The sequence below is a fragment of the Arvicola amphibius genome, chromosome 3, assembly GCF_903992535.2.
Source record: "Arvicola amphibius chromosome 3, mArvAmp1.2, whole genome shotgun sequence".
NCBI classification, from domain to species: domain Eukaryota; kingdom Metazoa; phylum Chordata; class Mammalia; order Rodentia; family Cricetidae; genus Arvicola; species Arvicola amphibius.
Window position 1 is genome coordinate 36,403,793 of NC_052049.1, and position 25,143 is coordinate 36,428,935.

The window sequence follows — 25,143 nt, forward strand, 5'->3', positions numbered from 1 at the left end:
GATAATGGAGTATTTTCTCTGACTTTGTCAAATGCAAATGTACTAGACATTGTTGATGCACTTATTGCCTGTATATATATTGTATATAGTTATTATATTTATTGTATATAGTTTTTCTTATATTAGTTATAGCTTTCTTTTTATTTTACACAAAAAGGAGATATGTAGTGATATTTTATTTGTATTTTAATAAATAAAGCTTCTCTGAAGATCAGAGTGCAAAGCTAAACCACCAGAGGCCAGGGAGTGGTGGCATACACCTTTAATCCCAGGACTCAAGCAGACGGAACTCTGTGAGCTCAAGGCTACTCTGGGCTATACAAGATTGATCCAGAAACAGATCTAGGTGGTGGTGGCTCACAACCCAGTGTTTGGGAATGACACACCTTTAATCCCAGCACTAGGGAGGTGGAGACAGGAGCAATATGGCTGGGTGGAAAGGGACAGGGGCTCACTGGAGTGTGGAGTCTGAGGTTTAGTGGAGACACAGTGCAGGCGAGGGAGTCTGAGGAACGCCTCTTTGGTCTGAGCATTGGTAGAGGTAAAAGGTCTCTCTAGTGGCTTACTGCTCTGTGTCTCTGATCTTCAGTTTTAACCCCTATATTTGTCTCTGGGTTTTGACTAATTAATACCGACTAGAATTTGTGCTACACTTGGGTACTGCAGACACACACGGGAGGAGCTATATCCTTCCGGGTCTATCAGTGTTAAAGGTAAGGAGGGAAGTTACAATGAGCTCTGCCATGAACTGAGGGTGTCATGTCCTGAGCTGAGGACTTGGGTTCCCAGGCTGACTCCTTCAAGAAACATCTGGCCTAGAAGCAGAAAGACAAACAGGTCTGTTTCCCATTAGCCCCTGGTGCAGGCATGATCAGAAACTGGGGAGCACCCCTGAGGAAGCACAAGCAGAAGTTTGTTTTCCTGCTGCCCTTTCAGTCCTGTGCCTAGGGCAATGCAAACTCTCAAAGGTGGCAATTAGTGGCAAGTCAGAGTGAGGCTTTGTGAAGCTGACCCTATCCATTAGGAAATGGACTGAGGCCAGTGGACCAGCCACTTAACCAGGGCACAAAAAGCTAAAAATTCAATGCCTGGCCAACTCCCGCACAATTAGTGTGCTTCTCCAACCGTGCCCCGATGCACAGTGGGAGCCCTTCAAGGATGGAAAGGGCAGCCCAAGGTTGAACGGCACCGTAAGCCTTGAAGCCGAGATCCATAAACAGTGACATCCTAGAGGAAGGACAGTGGCAGAAAGAATGGAGATGGGGAGGATGACTCCGTGTGCTTTTGTGGGGGAGCAGAACAGATCCAGAAGGAAGAGGGTAGCATGTATTCAAGCAAAGGGCCCCACTCATCTAAATTCTGGATAAAGCATTTCCCCGACTTTAAGTGAGTCATGGCACTTACATTTACCATTTTTTTTTTCTCTACCCCATTTAGCTTTCAAAAATACCCAGGATTCTGCAAACATTTTGCATCATCAAGAAACAGAACCTTCGCTCAGAGTCTTACAACAGCTTTGTAATTGTTCCCTTGGCTCCATCCAAATCACTCCCTACATTTAAACAGAGTGGTTTTTTCCCCCTTAGTTTTTAAAAAATAAACTCTGAACGTGTGGGGTCCCATGTCTAAACTCTTCAATGGCTACTGTCATCCTTTAGATAAAACCTAAGGCCCTAAGCTTGACCTGCCACTTTCTCTGGCTCCTGCTGGCCTCCCCAAAGGCAGTAGTAACATCCCCCACATCTTTGCACTCTCCACCCTTCTTCTCCAGCTCGGAATCTTCACATAAATCATTTATCTATGCATGCACAAGAGTATACGCATGCATCTGTACGCAGATGCATGAGTTCCTTTACCGCTGCTGCGATAGGAAGACGAAGCTCATTTCAGCTTCCGGTTCGAGGGATGGGACTCTGATGGTGAACCCCAGCAGAAGGCATGGCTGCGGGAATAGAGAGGTGAAAATTCATGGCTGGAACTGCCAGCGAGAAAACAGAGCTGGAATTGCAATGCCTTAAACGCTCACAGCCAGCACAGGATGGCACGCGTCCTCCAGCAAGGCCGCACCTGCTAATTTCCCCAAACATTATGATCAGCTGAGGACCAAGTATTCAAAAGCCCAAGACTGTGGGGACATTTCTCATTCATATCACCACGATGGACATGAATGAAAACTGACTGCCATGATCCTCTCATTGCTTTCATAACTCATATAACTCCTCGATATCTCTTAGCACAAGCTATATATACACAGCCATCCTTTAGCACCTGTCAGGCATTTGCAGGTATTTGTTCCAGGATACCTTGTGAATACAAATCCTTATATTCTTAAGCCTGGGTATAAAATGGTGTAGTATTTGTACATAGCCAACCATGTCTTCCTCCATACTCTAAATCATCTCTAGATGAGTGCTTGCATTTATAATATGTTTATAATACTCATGCCATGCAAATGCTCTTATACTGTTTGGAGAATGATGGCAAGAATAAATGCTTATGGGTGTCCTATGCAGCCTCAATTCTTCCCTGGCTGTCTTTAATACATGGTTTCTTGAGCCCACATGTGAAGAAGCCACGGTCTAAGGATGTATAGATATTTTTTATGAATCAGTTAGTTTCTGTTTACATTTTTCCCATCCCACTGATGTGTTAGCTCTGGATAGGAGGGTCACTGGTGTCTGGTTCCCTACAACTAGTCCAGCACTCTGACCCTAGGCATACCATGATCCTAAAAGCAGGAATGAGGTAAGGCTTTTATACTGGCTTTTTGTTAAATCTCAAGTGATCCTAACGTACAGCCAGGAAGGATGTTTGCCCAGGCTGTGCTCCTCTTGGAAGGTCGGAGATTTAGAGAGTTCTCCTGACAATATCAAGGCCCTGGACCTGGTGTGGCTATCAGGATGTTGAGAGAAGGACTCCATCCAAGACCAGCTTCTTTTCTTGCTGTTTCGACCTTTCAGCCAACTTGGAGACATTTTGCTACCGAGAAGAGGTAGAGTCCTTTCAGACTCTCACATTCTCCCAGGATGAGTAACTCAGATCTGCTGGCCCAGGCCTTTCTCTACCTCAGCACCCAGGCCCTGGGCCTGAGTGAGGGTCACTGGCATTGTTTGTGCAATCAGAGTCCAGGCAAGGTAAAGGAAGCAGCACAGAGTGGCTGAAAGTCCCGCTTCTGAGCTAGGCTCCTTTGGGTTTGAATTCTGATTTGATAACCAAACTTAAGCAACTCTCAGGATCTCTGTTTGTAACTGGGGGAGGTGGGGGAACTAACACTTGATGCTTCAAGTAGTTGCTGTAAAGGCAAAGAGAACCGGTGTTCTGTGTGAAGAACTCAGCACCAAGCCTGGCTCACACCAAGAGACCAGCTGTCAGCAGCTTTAAAACCTGATGTTTTAGTCTTTGGAACAATGTACCCCAGTTAGGAGCCCCCCTTTACTCTCTTCCTTTCTCCCACCTTCTCCTCTTTCCCTTTTGTATTGAATGTTTTTCTTTTCTTCAGGAGGTATGCATATAAAATAGAGATGTGTTTCAGAAAGTCTAGCTATTAAGCTCTAAAATACCTTCCAAACCCGAAAGCCCTTATTACAACCTGTCAACTCTGCAGGTCACCCCATCATCTCTAGGTCATGCAATCACAGTCTGCAAAGTCAAAGCATCTTGTGGAGCTCAGTCGCTAAGCAACTGCTTAACACAGCGTGCAGCAACTCTGCATCCCTTGGTCATTCAGGCTTATGATGTCTGACTGCCTATCTCTTGAACTCCAGCCATGTTTTAAATAATGGTATGCCAGACAAACCATTTGTTTCTAAGGCAACACTGAATAAATCTGATCCCTGAAACCCACGAAATATTAGTGATGTAGGTCTTAAGTGGTGCATATTTATTGGATTACTTATTTGTATTCTTTTTGTTATATGAACAGGGCAATCTAAAGATGGATTCGAGGCTAGACCCAAGCATGACAAGGAAGTCTTCATTCATTTGTCTTGGCTCTCTGGGACTGGCCATCTACAGCAGGAAGTCCATTAGTGGGAATACAAAGCAACCAGAGGTTCTGAGATGTGGCTTTGAGGATGACCCCATCCAACCCCCTTGAGGAGTATCGCCCACTCACCCAATGCGTTGTTAATGTACCACTTTGCAGTCCACCGGGAAATGCTTGTTACACACTACAACTGCCCAGATGAGAGGACTTGGGAGAGGAAAACAGCTGCCGGTTCAAAAGTGGGAAAGCAGTGGGCACTGAGGAGGTGGTCACTGTTCTGTGGTGACATACCAGGGAGAGGCTACCCAGAGTACACGCCAGAGTGATGGACAGTCAGTAAAACACACTAGCCTGTTTTTAATAGTTTTGTTATTGGGGTGTGTGTGTGTGTGTGTGTGTGTGTGTGTATCTGTATCTGTGGTATGTATATGTGTGAGTGTGAAAGCCACAGTGCACATGTGGAGGTCAGAGAACAACTTTTGGGGCACTGGTTCTTTCTGTTCACTTCTCTGTAGGTTTGGGGGATCAGATTCAGGCCCTGAGATCTGGGACAAACACAAAGCCAGAAGCTATAAGATATGTACAAAGGACCTGTAGGGTAAAAAAGATAAAATAAAAATAAAATAATAAAGAAAAGATCAAATTAAAAAAGAAAAAAACCCCGACATGACATTATGAGACAGGGAAGCTTGAAAGATGCCACTGAGTTGGTTTCTGTTGGCATCTACAGCTGGGCACGCAGCCTGCCCTCAAGAGTAGTTTGTTCCCCCAGTGCGACTCCCTTGGAGGGATATCTGCTCCCATCTGCTGCAGGAGGAAGCTTCTCTGATGATGGCTGAACAAGGCCCGGATCTATGAGCATAGCAGAATGTCATTAGGAGTCATTTTACTGCTATAGTCTTTTCATAGAACAGTAGTACTTGGTCTTACCCTAGGCCCCTGAGCTATCTTCTCTCAGGTTTTCGTTCACCAGAGCAGCATATGGGTTTCACATCCTGGGGTGGAATTTCCTTTTCTGAAGTCCCACCCCACCCCATCCTTCACCTCGCCACTTGGATTCTTGCTGACTTTCTATCTTGAAAGGCGTGGCATTCTCTCCTCCTCTGTACACCATCCTCCCTGCACCTGCTGTGAATTGGAGCTTGTCTGCCCTGTTTTGTTTTTTCCGGAACTCTAATAAAAGGTCTTTGTACTTAAAAAAACAGTAAGTGAAGAAATAAAATTTTGCAAACCCAGATTTTGTCTGTCTCACCTTGATTACTTGTGAAGTTGAGAACGTTCTGTGTGATTCGTGACTGTGTATGCTTCTCCCTTAGGGACAGCACCTTTCAGAGCCTCTGCCATGGTGATGAGTAATTAACATTTTTAAATTATTGTTTCAATAGTCCCTTACGTGTGTAAATCCTAACGCTTTACACTTGAATGTAGTCACAGTGTGACTTGTACAAAACAACATTGAAGAAATAGACTTTCAGTGTTCACCAGTTATTGTCTGGCTCAGCAAAGACATCATTTCCTGGCAAATTTCAAACACAGCTCAGTTTCACGTGTCTACGTGAATTTAAAAAACAACAAACAACAGATCAAGTACAGTCAAACATTCAACAAAAGCCAGAGCGCTAGCTTTGCCAGCACATATACTAAAATTGGAATGATACAGAGAAGATTAGCATGGCCCCTGCACAAGGATGACACGCACATTCATGAACTGTCTCATATGTTTTTATGATGGGGAAACCCACAGAGACAGCTAACCGAGCTAGTGGGAGCTCATTGATTCTGGACTGACAGCTGGGGAACCTGCATGTGACTGAGCTAGGCCCTCTGAAGCCAGAGATAGTGCTCTGTGACTATCTTTTGCCTTTATTCAATTTACAATGCAATATTACCTATCCTATTATTATTTGAAAGTTGTATTACATATTCTTGATACTTATATGTATATATACTCATAAATTTACCCTTTTCATTAGTAATGTATTCTTGTAATAGATATTTACCTCTTTCCTCCCTGAAAATCCGCCTGTGTATTTATTAGTCTTGGCTCTAACCAGTGTCTCGAAGTAGCTGCCCTCTACCGATGGCTGACAGGATTCGATGTATAAATACCCCAGCTCTTTGCCGTCTAGTGGGATGACTCGTGGTGTTTTACGTTGCTTCCCAGAACTTCCTGAGGGATTAAGCTGCAGACATCATCCTGTATGGGAGCCAACTTGATAGCATTCCCTTTTTGGTTGTCTTTCCTCTCGTCTTAGTTCCCATTTCCCTCCTGGTAACATCTCCATCACCCCAATATACCTACACTTGAATTTTTGTCTCAGGGTCTGCCTGAGATTTGCTGCAGCCTGTTACATCTTTTATTCTTGGTCTCCCTCAATTCCGTCAAAGGTATTTTCCAAGGCTAGAATGTAGAGGGATCTGGGAAGTGGCTGACTTGAAGAGAGTCGATTTTATCTTAACTAATAGCATTTGCAGGCATCCTGCTATCTAAATAAGGTCACATTTGGAGTACTATGGGTATGATTAGCAGATTGTTTCGGGGGAAGATAATTTGACTTTTATATGATATCCCAGAGAGTTGACATCTGCAGTCTACTTGATTGGACTTAGAATCATCAGAGAAGCATTGTTTCTGGTGTATTTGTTAGAGTGCTTCCAGAAAGGTTTAACTGAGGAGGGAAGGCCCACTCTGAATGTGGGTGACACTATTCCATAATCTGGGGTCCTGGGCTGATAAGATAAAGAGAAGGAAAACTGAGAACTGGCATTTCCCTGTCTGTTTTCTAACTGCAGACACACTGTGACCAGCCGTTTCCTGCAGCCTTGTCTCCTCCACTCCGAGGGACTGTACCTCCTCAAACTGTGAGCCAAAGCACCTCTTTCATTATTACTTAGGTTGTTTTTGCCAGCTACTTTGTCAGAGTGATGAGAAAAGTAACTATGTAATACCCCAAAAGCACAAGCAACTGCAGGCTGCTCATGCCAGGGGAATTGGAAAGCAATTAGTGCACAATCAGAGTTAGCGGCCATAGGCTAGAGCTGTGCTCACCTACAGAGTAAGAACGAGGTTTGTGTGAGTGCCCCATGGACCACTTAGTGGGTGCTGGCTGATGTTCAATTCAACATGGTTGCTTATATGATAAAGGCACTCTACTGCCAGGAAGCTACAGCTTCCTGGATCGCTGGACTCCTTGTGGGGTCAGAAAGAAATGTAAGTGAGCATCAGAATGGTGGTACATCTGTCTGAATTACAACACACAGGGGGATCCCAAGGGAATATGTTGCCAAAACCCGCTACCCCAGGTACAAATGCCAGGAGAGTCTATTTTAGCTCCCTGATGAACCCAACAGTCTAGGTGCTACCTGGACCCTTGAGAATGACCAATCTTTCTACATCTCCTGTCTAACCACACCCCTGTCAATCCTGGATGGACAGAAATGGCAACTAGTAAATGGGAGGGCAAAGAAGCAAGAAGAGCAGAAGTCAAAAGTCAGTAATCACACCGACATCTCCAGACACCAGCTGCCGGCAACCAGACTTCGCATGGTGGGCGTCGAGAAGAATCCACCTCCCCATGAAGTTAAAAGCTTTTAGAGGATCTTAGCTGAGCCATTCTAAAGAGGCCACCATTGGGAACTTATGTTTAGTTTTGGTTTTGATTGTCTTTTGTTGCAATGAGCCAAAATAAAGACTTTTTTTTTTTTTACTTCTGTCTTTCACAAGCTGGAGACCATTGCTCCACTCAGTAAACTTGGAAGAGCCATGAGTAGTAAAGAATAAAGTAGCCATTGCTCATCTCCCAGAAGTTCTGTAAATAGCCAGTACTAGCGTGTTGCTCTCACCTTCCACTTTTTAATTTATCTTCATTCAGTCATAAAGCTTCTTCAGCTTCTCTACCTAACCCGTGTGTGATGTCCACGCTCTTGTGCATGCTAATCTCCTTGCCCATAATGTCCTTCTTCCTTCTTCCCCATTCCCTCTCTCTCTTCTCCATTTGGCTAATTTCTATTTACCTTTTGGAAGTATCTGTCGAACATCACCCCCTCTTTGAACCATTCCTTCCACGCCTTCCCTGCCAGCCATGGTTAGATCTCCACTCCTACACACTAAATACATCACATCATTTCAGCGCCTGATTTCATGTGTACATGCCTCTATTTCGTGAAGTCTGGGAGAGCAGGGAACATGTCTTATGGTATCTTTGGCATGTAGCACAATGCCTCCCATGGATGGTGGGAATAGAAACTGAATTAGAATCAGACATTTTAGGATTTCCCTATGAAAACCCCAAGAGAGGTAGAAGCCCCAGGAAGCTGGTGAGACACCCATATGTAGGACATGTAGAATATGCAGTGTTGAGGTAGTGGAAGGCAATTGAGGGTGAAACTCTGTAGACCCACATGAATAGAGAATGCCTAGAGACCCCATGTCTGAATTGTTTAGGGTTATAATTCTACAATTCTGTAGAGTCCCATAAAGGGACTCATACAAGTTAGCAGTTGTTGCCAACATGCTTTGGGAGTTGGAGTGAAGGCAGAAAGGCAGATTTTTGTCGACTTGCACCTGAGATGGAATGACTGAATGTAGAAAGTGTGTTTCTTCTCAGTTCCTAGAGAGAGATGCTCAAGCCATTCTATTTATTTACTTTTCAAATTAAGCAATTGATTGATTTGTGTGTGTGTTCATATGTGCATGTGAATGTATGCCACATGTGCAGGGTGCCCACAGGGACCAGAAGAGACCATTGGATTCCAGGAGCTGGAGTCATAGGAGCCTGTGAGTTGTCCAACACAGAACCAGACTCTGTCCTCTGGAAGTGCAGCAAGTGCTCTCAATGCCTGAGCCATCTCTCCAGCCCCTCGAGTCATTTTAACTAAAGAAAATGCAATGAACTGTGTAGCAGGCCTCTGCTTGGCATACCACTGACGCAGTGAGCAAGGAATGCTGAGTCCCAGAGGAGCGGCAAACAGCTTTGACCGAAATTTGACACAGGGAAATCCATTAATGTAAAAAAATGCAAAGACAGGCATAGAAAGATGGCAGTCTTTACACACACACACACACACACACACACACACGGTGGGGGGAGAGAGCGAGCGAGCGAGCATTTGTCAGCATCCCTCATACCTCACACCACTAAGCACTAAATTCTTGGCTTTCTTCCCCTATAAATGATCATGTACATAAATTTACAACAAAATGGAGCCAAAATAAAACATGATGAAAGAGAAATGTATGCATTTCTTTAAAGTAGCTGTACATAAGATTGTTTATTTATATTACACAGCAGGCCATTTTCCTTCTTGAAAGGGGGTAAATTTATCCACATAAAGCGTGATCCTAGTTACTGTTTCCTATGGAGTCCTATTGGAAATGCTTGGTTTTTCCGATTTGACCTCTAGCCTCTGAGCATTGGATGCTGGGTATTCGTAGCCCACATAAAGGTGAGCTACCTCCAACCAGGACAACCTTGGTTCTTGCAAGACCCACTGTGGCACGCATTTTAGAAAAACTCTTGGAGTCTTCATTTGAGGCCTTGACATGAAGCAGAGAATAGTGCATCTGGGGTCTGAAGATCAAAAGCAGGGCTTTTTAAAAAGTTTTCTGCCCCTCCCTGTAGTGATAGAACTACCTCTGAGACTGGCTTTCCGCTCTTTTCTTCCTCTGGTTGTGACCCACTGAGGAGGTTTTGCCTGCTTCCACCCTGCCCAACATCCCCCACCCTCTAACCAGCCCACCATTCTCCAAGTGAAGACATTTCTCATATTTTGTATTTTTTCCCCACTTTTGCGTTAAGGTCTTTGGTAGACATCAGACGATGCTTGCCAGGGGAGTAGCTTTACAGCAAAGATCTTAGCCGTCATTGCCCACTTCACTTCCTTAGTAGTGATTACAATGGGGAACAGATTTTTAACATCTTTTATTGACTGTCTATGGAGGACTTGATGCTTTCTGAAGAATTTTACAGAGGTCTCATTCATCGTGCACCACCATTTCCATCTTTTACACAAGAAGGCTGGACCTTAGGAAGTTAAAACGACATGCCCAAGCTCTCCCACGCTCTCCCAAGCTACAAGAGGCAGAACGACTCCGAGTTCTTCACCACTGCATTATTGTCCAGAATCAAGACCAAGGGCTCTTAACTGTTGAAGGTGTTTAGTTTTGTTCAGGCTACAAAGCTCAGGCTGGCTTGGAAATTATGATCCTCCTGCCTCTGCCTCTTAACTACTGAGATTACGAGCATGTGCTACTATTTACTTATTACTTTTCACTTGGGGAAAATTTGGTGGCCACGTTTTAATCCCTGAGCTAATTTGACGACCACCTAGAAGTGTGTTCGTGTCCTACAAACCTCTCTTAAGGATGCCATAAACAGAATATATTAGATGGCAATGTTTTTGATTATCTCAAGTAAGTTATCCAAAACAAATTATGCAGTCATTTTCAGCCTCCCTGTGGAGTGTGGAGAGCTGAGCCATCATGACCCATGTTCTGCAGTTTCTGCTCTTAGACTTGCTCTTCCACAAGTCTCATATGGAAGCATAAACTGAAGAGGTAAAAAGAAAATTAATTTTAACTTAAAATGGCCCAGATTGATTTTTAAATGCTATTCTATCTATTTTTAGCCTTCCTTAGTAACCAAAATGTTGTATTCTTGATAATAAGGAATAAATTATAAATCCCCATACTTCTTAAAATAGATTTCACTGAAACTTCACTAATCTCTTTGAGTCTGTTTATAATAACATAAAAGCTATATAAACTTAATAGCAAGTAGAATGCTTGCACACTAAAATTATCAAACTATTACTGAGTCAAAAAAAGAGGATGAGTTAAATCAATACAGGAATCCTGTTTGTGTATTGGAAGGGTCACTGTGTGAAGTGGGTAGGTGCAAGATGACCTGTAACAGAAGCCAAAAAGCTGTGACGGAGGCAAGTCCAGCCTACTGCCTGCCTTTGTGAATAAGTGTTTATCAAACACACCCACACCATCCATTCATCTATTGCCTACGGCTCTGAAAGAATCAAAAATCTTTCCCAACTTCAGACTTACCTATAAACACAATCTCAGTCAAAATCCAGTTGGTTGCGAGTATATTGTGTGTGTGTGTGTGTGTGTGTGTGTGTGTGTGTGTGTGTGTAGAAACTGAGTAGAGTCTAAATTAGTATGGAAATGCAAAAGACCTGGAATAGTTTGTAATGTTGAAAATGAATAGCCCTAAAGCAACTCCATATGACTTTTAGAGTTAATCTGGACCAATTGGACCTGCCACACAGCTGGTATCTCTTCTAAACCTTGAATTTCTGCAGAAGAACCTATCTGGATAATACAACTCTTTGATGAGTGTGCACACGGAGAGTTGGGGGCGGCTCTGTTCCTTAGCTCCCATGATGCAGTTCAGTTCTGATGAAGGGCTGAGCGTGGGTGAGAAGGGGAACACATTGCCTTGTCCTGTCCCCTGAGGTCTGTGTAGATTAGATCTCCAGTGGTTTTCAGGGGGATGTGGGTCACGCTGTCCCTGGACTGAACATCTCTCTCCCACTGGGATTCTTCTACTTCCATCCCCTCTGCTACAATCATGCCAATTTCACTGTTTCTCCTTCCCTGCTAGGGGTAATGTGTGGCAAACTCCAAACCTCTTCCTTTCCTTGTTCTGTTCATATCTCCATCCAAGGATGTTCCACCCACGTAAATGGCCTCCTTCTACCTACGCTAAGGATTGACACCCAATGCCTTAAAAACAAACCCTTTTCATAGTTCAGATATCAGTCTGCAGATATCCCAAGGACTTCTTTCAGGGACTGTTTGAAGAGGCTAACCTAGCTGTGTGCATATAAAGCCCAGGGTAGCTGCCATGTTCCACCTGACCTGGCCTTGTCAGGAGAGTGCAGCAGTTAAGGTGAAGTCAGTCACCTCTGCCAGTTCTGCAACTTTATGTAAATGTTTAATTTCTCCATGACCTTAGCTGTTTCAGCAATGAAATGATGGTGTAAAACCCCACACTTACCTTGTATTTCCTTATAGCGTCCTGCTGGGTATGTACTGGGAAGAGAAACAAAATGAAGATAGCAACCAAGAAATGTCCATCATTCTTCTCGTTGTTAGACATTCTTTTCCAGGATGAGGACTGTCTGCTTACTTCTGAGTTATCACCGAATAGATGCGAAGGAAAGTGCCTTCCAAGGACATTCAACCACCCAGGGAGAAGAGCTTTCCTAGGAGTCGAGAGTCATCACAATCGGCAGGTGGCTGTCTTGACAAGCAGACAGCAGTGTGGTCATACAAAGGAAGACATCCTTCTTAGAGACAGGAAGGGATACTTCAGAATGCACCCTGACACTCTTTAACCCAATTGGGTAGCTCAAGTCTCCAAAGAATACAAAAAACTGCTTTCTGCAGGATTCTCCTGATCGACATTCAAGCACGTCTTACTCATTTAGAAATTATTCAAGTTGCCAACAGAGGAAATTATTTCAAATGGATTGCTTTAGATGTTTTAATGCAGTGTGTTTCCATTTGGAGAATGAATGTTATAGATAGAAGTTTAAAGATTCTAAAAGCTATAGGTGTAAGCTACAAAATAAATTGAAGTGTTGGGTCAGTATGAGAAAACAGGTCAGTGTGAGAAAACACCATAACTTCTACCCAACATCCAGGCATTTAGGCATCTGAGAAGTGATAGGATATTAGATCAACCACCAATAGAAAACACTGCTGAGGGAGACGAGTGAGCGAGCAACTGATGCCCAGACATCTCTCTTGCCGTGGATAAAGCAGCGAGCGAGCTTTATAGCAGGCAACACTTTTTTCTCTAGTAGTAGAATTGCTTATTGGAAACAGTTTGGATATGAAGGTATCCGTATTTCTTTTTTAAAAATCTCATTAGTTTGAGGAAAACATCATTTTCCTTATTTTTGAAGTTTCGATACTGAGAGATCAAATGAACTAACAAATATCACTCTCATACGAGGAAGAAAAAGTCCCAACACTACACGAATCCAGTTCAGCTAATGGTTGTAGACAAATGTTCCCCAAATCTCAGAGGATTCTCGTCTCTTGTCAGAGTGCATTTCGAGGCTCTGTGTGGTATGTGTTGGGGGTTCTTCTGCAAATCCTTCCAACTTCAGATTTCCTGGGCTGGCAGAGAGGAGAAACTTGGTAAATGGAGGAGGTGCCTGGCTATGGAGTCTATGTGGCTGGCAGAGCTATGGGGTCTCTGGCTTCTATCAATGATCTTTTGGTCTAACTGCAAATTAGCATGAGAACCAGAATTCAGCTGTCTGCTCAAAGAGAGGAGGATACAAACTGGATGAGCCAGACTCTGCCATAAAAGTTACACAAAAGGCCATGTTAGCAGCAGGCCAACTACAAGCTACCCCACACAGCTTTCCTTTTGGTCTACACTGACTGCTTTGAAAATTCTTATTAGTTCAAAGTTTTGACTATCGAATCATTTCACTACCAAAGAAGGAGGTCTACTATTTTTGGTTTCTCTAAAAAACTCAGAAGTCTAAGATATTTTCTGTTTCTCTGTTTCCCTTTTGTCGAATGGTCCAAACTGAGTAGTGGCTGCCCCAGAGCTTAGACAGAGAGTCTCCAGTTTGCCTTGCAGTTCATTGCACTCCAGATTGGTCTGATCCTCAAAGATGCCAAGGGGACAAGAGGAAGGGAGAACAGGAAAGGACATACAGAAGTAGATTCATCGGGAGTAAGCTGATGTCAAGCCTGGGCTTTTCAGGGCATCCAATGACCCTCCACCAAGGGGGAGTCTATAGGTTCAGGACAAAGTGGACCGAAAGATGAGACAATTCTTTACCTCTCTGGCTCCCAGGATTGAGCCCCAGGGTATGGGCCTTAACTGGGGGCATTTCAGTCCTAGAAAGAAGCACGGTGGGTAGATTCCAAGAGGTCAATAACAACAGCAAAAGCACAGAGATACAGCTCTTGGGAGGATGCCCAAACCCAAGCCCACTAGCCTGCTTAAAGCGGGAGGCAAGGATCATAGCGGGCATCTGTGAAGTGTGTGTCCACCTTTGAGGATGGATTAGCCTGCAGTGAGGGTAGACTTGGGAGTTGAAAATGATGGACGAGAAGCTTCCAAGCTGATAGCAGAAAATGCTTTTGGAATGATTACAGGGCAGCCCTTTGAGGGTTCAAGGATTCTCATTCTCCCAGACTCCCCCTTGTTCTGAGTGTTTCCCAGCCGAGGACCAGCTACAGCAGGTGGCGCAGGACCCGCCTACCCATGGTGAAGTTGATCCCAGGAGAAACTGTGGCCAGAAAGTCCAAAAAGGCGAGGTGACTCATTCTTCCTGCCTGGGTCATTTCCATGAGTCATGCACTTTAATCTAGTTCTAACTGTGGGGAGAGGAACATCAAAAGGGCTGCCTATGATCTTTTTATCAACATTTGATGCAAACAAAATCCCCTTTCCTAGGATCCTCGCAGAACGTGTTTATCTGGCCTTTTCATTCCGTTGCCATTTCTTCTCCAGCTTCTGAACGGAGGAAGGAAAGGGAGGCTCTGGGAGACACAAGGAAAGGTTAAGATGGCTCAGCACCATCTCAGCCTGGAAGCAACAACTTTCCCTGGAGTAATCAAGACTTCTCCTTACTGATTGCTTCCCTGCTCTGTTGGTAAGAGTGGGCAAACAGAGGCTTTTCTGCCTTGCCGGGTCCTGCAGTCATTTTTAAAATAATCATTCAGAGGCTAAATATTCATTACAAACTATTTGACCTATTCCTCAGGCTTATTACTAACTAGCTCTTATAACTTAAATGAACCCACTTCTATTAATCTACATTTTGTCACTTGGCCATTTCTATTATTCTACATTTTGTCACATGGCCATTTCTATTCATCTACATTTTGTCACGTGGCATCATGGTTTTACGTGTTCTTTAGTATATCATATTGCCCCAGGGGCTCCCTGGCATCTCCCTGACACTGCCCTTCTTCTTCCTGTATCTCTGCTTGGATTTCCCACATAGTTCTAGCCTGCCTTGCTATAGGCCAAAGCCTCTTCTTTATTAACCAATGGTAATAATATATGGTCCCAGCATACAGAGGGGTTATCCCACAGCGAGAGTATGCTGTTCAGATTTCCTTTGCTGGAAGAGAAAAGGAACAGGTGTCAGATGGATGGATCTGGAGTTGAACCCTGAACTTAGCACTGTTTAGCTGTGCAACTTCATGCAAGATCCTTGAGTGGGTTAAAATTTAGCATTTACATCTGTAAAACAACTGTAAAAAATAATATCAATATAGATCCAGTGTGGACATGTCTGTCATTGATTAAGCTTCTAGTCTGTGCCAGATACTGACTTGTGGACTTTGAGTGTAATGTCTCATTTATCCTCTACTGCGATCTCAGACATGAGTTCCATGACTTGGCCCCTGATACGCAGAGTTAGGAGAATGTGTCCAGGGTCATGAGAGTAGAAAGCACTGGGAGCAGCATAATTTCCTCCTCCAAGTGTTCGGAGGCGTGTGAATAAGCTAAAGGATTAGTTCCCTGAAAGTTCACAATATATAATTTTAAGGTAAAAGAGAAAAAGGGAAAGAATTCCAACTGCTTCAATTGCTAATTTCTTCTGTTTCAAACAAATGAACCATTCTGTCACCAACCCACGATGTGAGAGTAACTTCTAGTATGCCCTACATTTTAGTTCAAGGTACTCAAAGTCATGGAGAGTCTTCATGAAAAGACTGTGAGGATCACCTGATGCTAGGCTAACACACATTTTATTTAAGAAACTGCTCTGTTCATTTTTCAACCAACTAAAACAAAGCCTGCAAGCTATTGAAAACCTCCTTTCCGTGTATATGCTACGAACCTAAGTGTGGACTTCAGGGCAAAACACAAGTGTTTTCCTTCATGTGTGCTTTACAGACATGTGTATATGCATACATTTATTTGTACACAGACATCACACACACATTTACACACATTCACACACACACATTCACATACACACATACACACACATGCCTACCTACTTGGCCACTTTGAAAGTGATTCTGCTTAAATCCTTCTTGCCAGCAATGTTGATCTCCACGGTGGCCAGTGTGTTAGACTCTTTGGGATGTCATAGTTAACTGAAGCAGCAGAAATTAGGTTTTCACTGTTCTGGTGGCCAGAAGACCAAGATCGAAGTGCTGCCTGGTGCCATTTTTGAGGACACTTCTCTCCATGGTTTACAAGCTGTCACCTCCTTGAATCTTCACATGACCTGTCCTCTGCATGGGCTTGTAAAGTCTGACCTTTCTCTTTCTCCTTGCTTTTCCTCCTCCTTTTCCTCTTCTCCCCTCTCTTCAGAGCTTCTGGATTAGACCCACACCCCAATGACTGCCTTAACATGTATTGCCCTTTTAAAGCTCTCCGAATGCCTTTTTGCAGAAAATTAAGGCCTTAACACAGGAATCTGAGTAGGATGATTTAGCCCATAAAGAGCAACTGAGGTTGGGGCCATGTATTTCAGAAAGCTGTTCACAAATTATTCTCATTTTCCATGGATGGAGGTCATCTGTTTACCAGTCAATAGAAAAGGCTGTGAATGGGGCCTTTATTGTATATAACCCACAGACTACACAGAGCAGACCAAACCTCTCCTCTCCTCTCCTCTCCTCCCCTCCCCTCCCCTCCCCTCCGCTCCCCTCCCCCCTCCCGTCTCCTCTTCTCTCCTCCCCTCCTCCCCTCCCATCTCCTCTTCTCTCCTCCCCTCCCCTCCCCTCCCTTCCCCTCCCCTCCCCTCCCCTCCCCCCCCTCCCCCCCCCTCCCCTCCTCTCCTCTCCTCTCCTCTCCTCTCCTCTCCTCTCCTCTCCTCTCCTCTCCTCTCCTTTCCCCTCTCCTTCCCTCTCCTTCCTTTTCCTTTCTTTCCCCTCTCTTCCCTTCCCCTCCCTCCCTCCCTCCCTCCCTCCCTCCCTCCCTCCCTCCCTTTCTGTCCCTTTCTCCCTCCCTCCCTCCCTTTTTTTTTCTAAAGCAATGGAAAGAACTACTGGAATATGGTGTGTTGTTAGTCTTCCTAAGACTAAGTCTTGGCAGCTGCTGTATTCCTAATACTGAAGGGCATGTGAGAACTTCAGCAAGGTAAGTGTTGTTGCAGAGGAATGCCTGTTTTCCAACAGCTTGACTTCTTTCCTGTGTTGGTCTCATGTTAAAGAAGCAGACCGCTGGGTGTCCTAACCAAGCTTCAGAAATCTCAATAGTGCCACTTTGGTGAATTTAGGAAGATTTATTAGTTCTTTTCAGGCATTATTTAAAACTCCTGGATATGCAAATGTGCCATTCTCTCACTTTCTGACTTTATTAGTGTCCCCTTCGGCTACAGTATGTTCATAGGTATGTATGTGATTATGTAGGCGGGGGCACAGGCAGAGCCAGATGGCACAGCTAGGAAAAAAGTAGAGATTTCTATTTGTGAAAGCCCAGATAGCATTGCTTCTAATGTTCAAAATCAGATCTATCTATAAGGCTGTTGTCTTGAGAGTAAATTTTCATAAAAAAATAAATTTCTTCTAGAAAGGAAGTGCTAAGACCTTACACCCTACTGATTCCCCTCATAGGTAGAGGAGCCAGACAATCCCTAGAACTCGTGTGTATGTGTGTGTGTTTATGAGTGTGTATGAGTGTGTATGAGTGTGTGTATGTGTGTGTGTGTATGAGTGTGTGTATGTGTGCGCACACATATGTTTGCATCTAGCATGATGAAGGGACACAGAAGAGTCACATATAATATTTGTGCCTTCGAGGTCTTTGAACAGATAGAGAGAACGTCCAAGAAGAAAACAACTCCTTTCTATTAAGTCAGTTTGCCCATGAGCCTGGCTAGTCACAGGGAGCACTTGTCTTGTGCCTTGTTTTCTAAGGAGGAAGTGCCTGCGAGGCTCCTGGGGTCACTGGGACTCTGGCAGCAGAGGCCAGGCTTGAACAGAAGATGCTATAGACACCCGTGAGTGTGTGTGTGTGTGTGTGTGTGAGAGAGAGAGAGAGAGAGAGAGAGAGAGAGAGAGAGAGAGAGAGAGAGACAGAGACAGAGACAGAGAGACAGAGAGACAGAGACAGAGAACTAGCTCACTAGTTACACACTGCTGGTAGACAGAGACTAGGAGGCAGGGACCACTATGCCTACCATGCCCCACCAGAAACTATGTCATCATCTCAAAATCCTGCAAGCTGCAGTCATAGCTACTTCTTTCTTCCCATTTACCAGTTTGAGGGGTGGGGAGAATGAGAGGAAAGACAGTGGGGCAGAAGGGAAGGAGGAAGCCTTCCAGAAACTTGTCAATTTGTATTTGAGAATCGCCAAGTATTGTTCGAAGCACTCTACAACGAGAGGCTCATGACTGGTTTCCACAGAACTGCTTGACTTTTCTGACCTCATACTTGAAACACATCTCTGTCTCCTTCCATATTTTATCCATCGGTAGGTATATAGTCTCTGATAAAGAAACTCGTCATCAGGCGCCCTTCCCTCATTAACAAAGACTTGTCCATATTTCAATAAGGGCTCTCTTTAGAATTTATAAATTTCAGATTAGATGATGTGTTCTAAATATAGGCCCTCCAGAAAAGAGACACTGTTGTCACGCACTCTTTGTCTGGATCAGACAAGCACTCACACAGGTGAGAGGAGATTTTTCAGTCAGGAAAATCCTCAGCCTGGGTGTTTCCAGCCAAATGCTGACAGAAGTGAGCTTTTTCCAGAAGTAGAGGATTTTATTTGAGGATATCAGCTTTACAGATCTCTTTTTTTTTCTTTGATCCTAATTATCCACATATATTAACCCCTTCTAAGTCTGAAACATACTGTCTAGAGAAGCATTTTCTGGCTATGGTGCCCATCTTGTTTTCCAGTTCACTGTGTGGGTCTGAGTCATTCTTTATATCCCTGCTCCGGGCCCACCTTTATTCATGAGTTCCTCCTCCCACAGTCTTTTAGTACAGAGATACTACATAAATGTCTGCACGTTCCACAAACGAATACTGAATCCTTGAAGGTGTTTTGACTTTCTCAAAAAAATAACCCCAGGATTGACTTGAGTCAAAAGAAAGAACAGCTCAGAGGAATTGCTTACTGTGTTTCTATTTCTTTCTAGTGGAAAGTCCCAGCTGGTTATCAATTAATAGCGAGTATCAACAACGGTTTATCTAGCCCTAACAGAGAGCATGTCTGGAGATAACTCCATAGACCAAGCCTATTGTGAAACAGCCTGAATTCTGACCAGTTCACTCCCTCTCTGGCGTCAGACTAATCACTTAACACTTGCAGCGCCATAGGTGGGAAGCGAATTCTGTTATCAGTAAATCTGAGCGTTAAGAATCCAGTTATCCTGTTACCACTGTCCAGCAGTCAGCAGGTTGAGAGCAGAGCACCTGGGCTCCTGGCTTTGTGTGTTGTGCCTTTAAGGATCTTTGGGAAGGAAGGAAAGATATGAACACAAAGGATCCATTATAAAATGAGTCACCGTGTTTACGTTCCTGACTTGTATCAAGGTCAAAGGAAAGCTAGACAAGGGCAGGGCTTGGACAAGTGACAAGACAGAATGGCAGCAACAGTGCCGGGTGAGCCATTATTTGTTCCAAGTGCCAAACCTTGCTACCATCTTAGAGCGCTTTGCCCCGTTTTAATAAATGGCTTGCTAGCCCTGCATGGAGGGAGGTCCGAGAGTTCGTGTCAGCGGGAAGAACGCTAACCAATCTCATGTCCATTTGTAGTTCAGTATTTGACAAACTCAACTTAGAAACTAGGAGTCCCTTTGCTTAAAAACTGGGAGGGGACAACTATGGGGTGGCACGCAATGACAGATTTTCTGCTGCCTGAATGGAAACCTTGTAGCTGGGGGTAACAGAAGCCATATCATTCTTTTGGTGATTTGGATGGCCAAATCCATACTCCATGGCGCCTTCATGTAGGCACGTGAGAGGTGTCAACCCTCCACTATATGACGGCTTTTTCCCAAAGCCTGCTCAGTGAGGGCATGAGTGTAGGGCAGAACCTAAGCATTTTAACGTTTTGTTGAACGGGACAAGGATCTGTCTTTGGTTAGAAGTTTTGGGAGGAAATTTTTAAGTCTTGTAGCTGGCCAGGTATTATGAACAAGGATGCCTATTTTATCCAGGATTAACAATGAAACCGTTCTTCCCCTCCCTATTGGGGGCATTTTAAGTTCAGCAAGGGTGTCAGTTGAGAAACACAGATTAAATGCTGGCTTCGAAATTCCTAATTCAGAGAAATAGGTGATTGGCTATTCTGTGAGATTTTTTCACAAATAATCCTTGAACTGAGTGTTCTAGAAGCAACTGCCTGCATAGGGTGGAGGCAAGGGCATGAGGAGGAGAGGAGAAGAGAGGGGAGAATGGAGACCTGTATCTGAGGAATGGGGCCTCGGGGTATCCAGACAAATTGCTCTGAAGGAAGAACCTGACGGACGAACTGAAGGAATGAACTCAGTCTCTGGAGATGTCTGAGCCAAAACAAGTTTTAGGGCTTTGATGATAGGGAGAAAATGTATTATGAATCTTAAGATAATGAACATCAAAGCCACACAATTTGGAGGAAAAGAACATTACTGTCAAGTTTTAAGTTTCGAAAAATAAATGATAGGACGGCCTTTGGCTCATCAGGCTGAAAGTGGATAGTTAGATGTCTCAAAAGAAAAGAAAAGGAAAAGGAAAAACCTTATGAGCACATACAGAAAATTCATCATGATAATGCAGCAAAAGTACACAAATTTATCTCACATAAATAAAATTAAAGTAGGAATAAGTCATAGTCTACTCTTAATGAAACATCCATTGTAAATGGGAATCTTTAGCCATTGTGTAGAAATCCATAATCAGGTTTTTAAAAAATTATATTTATGGATATTATTTTTCACAATTTACCTTAAAAATCCTACTATAATACCTATTATTTAAGTCTGTTCACTTTATTCCTGTCTAGGAAGGCAGAGGGGAATGAGCTGTAATCTCATGGCAAGGTTCAATGAGGCTGAGATCAAAACCTGGACACAGAACTTTGCTGCTAATCTGTGCATTGTTCAAAAGAAGTCTTTCGAATTCATCAGAATTTACTAACAAATAGATGTCAAAACGGAACTTGAAAGAGCCCCAAGTGCAAAGGGAGCAAGAAACACAACTGTCACCTGTGCTCCCGTCTTTTCCAGCTTGCCTTTAGGAGGTGCAGATAAACTGACTGGCAAGGGGACAGAGAGAAGAAGCATGCCCATCCATTGACTTCTGGGTGCCTTCAGGGCAGGGTCTTGGGGTACAGGATGGAGGCTTTCTCTGCTGGCGTGAGAACAACCCCCATGCCAGAGCAAGCAGTCTAAGCCACTGCTTGTATTTCCAAAGGGGCCCAGAGCCCCAGGGATGCTACTCAGTGTTTGGTGGTACTCTCCAAAGCAGGAATGGGTACAGAAAAGGAGACTAAGGAAATCTTACCAAGGAACTTCTTCTATTTCACCTGTCTTTGGGATAAGGAAACTATCATAGCATCAGGCCTAAGGGGAGACTATACCACAGCTGGAAGACATATATGACCATGAAGTTATATAAATTTCCTGCACTGCATTCTCATCCATGAAATGAAGAGCTGGACTAAATGGTTTCTGTCCACTCTAATGTGTTATTGTTTCATGAAGCCTGTTTTAATAACGATCCTCATCCCACACAATGCAATCCCATCCAGAAGGCAGAGGCCTTTCAGGCCTGGTAAACCATAACTGCTGGCCATGGCCCTTGTGGACTGCAGATTTCTATGGTTTCTGTGGGCAACATCCAGCTGCACAAGGAAGGAGCCACAGAGGCGAAGGGAAGGACACCGGTGAAGAGTAATTCAGAAATGAGACTCTTGGCTTCGCTCTCGTTTCAGTCCGAAACTGGGCTCCTGTTGGAGACACAAGACCTTTGAGCAGTGTTCCATGTGTTTATTCTACTTGTATCAAAGAGACTTTCATTTCCCCATGGCAAATTATTAACACATTCCTCCAAAGATGGGAGGGTGGAGGCCCGGCCTTGGAGAAAAAAAATAATCACCGTTACAGTAAAGAGCTGTCTGAGATGCGATCTTAGCAGACACTGGCATGAAAGCCCCACTGCTAATCACAGGGGTTGGCTGAGCACCAAGGCGTTTGTGCCCAGAGAAGCATATCTGGGTGATTTCTTGTCTGGAAGCTGACCCTTCTGTGCCCAGGAATTTTCCACTGGGAAGCTAATGGTGTTGGAGGTGGGGACCTTTGAAGGCACCCACAGCCGGTCACCCTCAACTTTAGCGGGAGACTAAATCGTGATGGCTGATTGAACGGTGACTCTAGGTTCCAGGCTGTAAATTTTCATCTTTCAAGATGATTGGGTTGAGGAGAGGAGGGAGAGAGCAGGAGTGTGGGGGTGGATACTGGAGGAGTCGTAAGTGGGGGCAGAAGGGAGGCCAACCAACCAGGCTTAGATATAGTTAAGACTTAGACTTAGTAACAGACATGAAATAGGCAGTATATCATTGGGCCTTCTCTAATGGATCACTCCCCAAGGCCAAGGCTTGCAGGGAATTGTTTTCAGACAGATTGTGCTGTTTTCTAAAGCATGTTAGCCTAATTTACAGCGTCCATACGATGCTCGGGCGCCGCCTCTGAGATACAGCTCAATGAACTGTATGCAGAAAAGGGCCAGGTGCGTGAAAGTACACAAGGGCGTATTTGTTGTGGACCCCCAGCTCAGACTTCGTTTGTTGCCGCGCACCGCCCCCACCCTCTGCGCTCTATGTGCTACAATCCAGTTCGCGAGCTTCGGGCAAGGGGCTGGAGGTTGAGGAAACACGCAGAGACAGACCGGCACACGGACCTCCAATCACTGGTACCAAAAGCCCTTCTTTAATAGCACCATGGAGGCTTAAATACCCTGCAGTCCATGGCCAACAGGTGAAAATCCTATCCTCTGATCCTCTAGGCTAGGCACAGCTTCTAGTAACTTCAGTTAGAAGGCTCTATCTAGCAGGGAAGAGCAGCTGAAGGCCAGGACTCAATTGGTCCCAACAGTTTGTGTCTGCCTTTTTAATAATCTTCCCAGGTAACACCAAAATACGTGATACCTCAAGACTCACACTCAGTGACTGTGACAAACGAGATGGAGGACCAGTGTGAACATATCGTTTGTCATTAGTTTCAGAGAGAAGCTAAGGGTACAACTGGGATTTGAAAATCTTCCTCTGGCAGAACAGCCCAAAGGTCCTTCTGCAGAAACAGCCCGGGACTCTGGGTGTTTTGTTATCTGAAGCTGAGAGCTTGGCTGTGGACTGAGGACCCATGTTACCCCTACATCAAGAGGACATCACCAACATCCCAGGACCCACGTTATCCCTACATCCAGAGGACGTCACCAACATGCCAGCTTCACGTACAGATTTATAAAACTTTAGTTAATGGCGGCCACTGTCATTTATTCTCTCAGTATCTGGCTGCCTCAGGGGTGTTTCCCAGCTGTAGTTGGGTTGCTGCTATAATCGCTGGAGGTGATGAATTCAGGAACGGACGCTCAGAGTGTGCGATTCATCTGTTTCCCTCTCCAGGATCCTTGCTTTACCCCTGTGGTTCTCAGGAAGGGGGAGATTTTCCAGCACTCAGGTCAAGGCTGGTCATGTCTAGAGGCATTTCTGGCTGCTGTGAGTCAGGGAGAAGATTCCTCTGGTATCTCGTGGGTATGCAGGATACTGACCACCCTAACGTGCACCAGATGCCCCTCAACAAATAATTACTGATAAAAGCAGGTGCTAGAGTCTGGTTGAGCAGTTTCAGGGCAAGGAACCCAGGAAGAAAACAATCTTTACAAGGCCAAAAGCTGGAACTGTCCCAAGGCTTGTTGGAAGTTCTGTCCTTGACAAAGGCCAGGGATGCCAGAAATACTTCAACCAAAATGTCTTTGGTTGTGCCCTGGCTGGAAGCCAGGATGCCAGGTGGGAGGTTTCTCGTTTCTCATTATCTCTCTTTCTCCTGGAAGCAATTTGCAAAATAGGACCAAAACTGAGAGGAGGCACCTGGACGCCCCATGACTGGGCCAAATGAACTGACCAGCACCTCACCCTCCCCGTGTCTCACCACAGTTTCTGCTAAAAGCCCAGCATATGTGTGTGTGTGTGTGTGTGTGTGTGTGTGTGTGTGTGTATGAAGGCCATCTAAATAAAATTACCAAATAATTTAGGAGACAGAGCCCCAAGTAGGCAGTTTTTTTTTTTTTTTTTGTCACCAAATAAAGTTCTGGGAATGGGTGGGAATGGGTAACATCTAATTGAATTGTTGGCCAAAGGGGTCTCATGGGAACCCCCAAACAGCCCAGGTTGTTGCCAAAGCTGTGGGTTTCTCTCCAAAAACTGACAGCAAGGCCCTATTGCTGAAGACAACACCTACACAACTCGTTGAGCACGAGACTGGATAAGTCACAGGCCCAGAGGGAACACAAATAACAAAATATTTTTCGAATATAGCAACAGAATGTCTCCTAGTGACATTCTGTTATACCCCTGGGTCAGTGTCTCACTCATCCATCACCAGAGAAGTTTCCTCTTGCAGTAGGTAGGAACTAAAATAGAGACCAACAGCTGGATGGCATGCGGAGAGTATGGGCCTTTGGAACCCTCAGTCCTATAAGGGCTGTCTACATCAAACCCCTCCCTTCAGGACTAGCTATTTGTGGAAGACATGGCAGAAAGGTTGTAGAGCCAGTGGATGGGGACACCAAGAACACAGTGTCTTGTAGGTGGGTGCATGTGACCCACATGATGTCACAGAGACAGGCGACCTGCACAAAGCCTGTCCAAGTTCAAGCCCGGCAGAGTTCCAGTGAGGGAGGAAAATGAGCACAATCCTCCATCTCCGATCAAGATGCTGTCTCTGATTGACAACCACTTACAGTGAAAAATATAAGTTTTCTCCGATGCAGTCCCTTGGGGATATAAACTACAGTTAAGGATAGGCCTGTTGACCAGCACGAAACAAACTCAAACTCAGTGGTATTTTTATAGGTCTTTTCTTTCATATGGCTTTAAAAAAAAATCTTACTAGTCTTTTGTTTGTATATTATGGTTTCTGGTTTTTGTGTGTGTGTGTGTATGGGGGGGGTGTTTCTTGTCATTTTTCAATGGTTTTTTTTTGCTTTACTAAT

The 25,143-nt window shown here is 44.4% G+C and overlaps 1 long non-coding RNA gene and 1 other non-coding gene across 2 annotated transcripts; both read left to right on the forward strand.

Annotated features, from left to right (window-relative positions):
• Positions 1-5,601: 5,601 nt before the first annotated feature.
• Positions 5,602-5,708, forward strand: LOC119810997. Its single transcript, XR_005284917.1, has one exon. It is a non-coding gene; the product is annotated as a U6 spliceosomal RNA (small nuclear RNA).
• An 8,657-nt stretch (positions 5,709-14,365) lies between these two features.
• Positions 14,366-22,836, forward strand: LOC119810159. Its single transcript, XR_005284716.1, has 3 exons — positions 14,366-14,626; positions 16,973-17,079; positions 20,936-22,836. It is a non-coding gene; the product is annotated as an uncharacterized LOC119810159 (long non-coding RNA).
• The last annotated feature ends 2,307 nt before the right edge of the window (positions 22,837-25,143 follow it).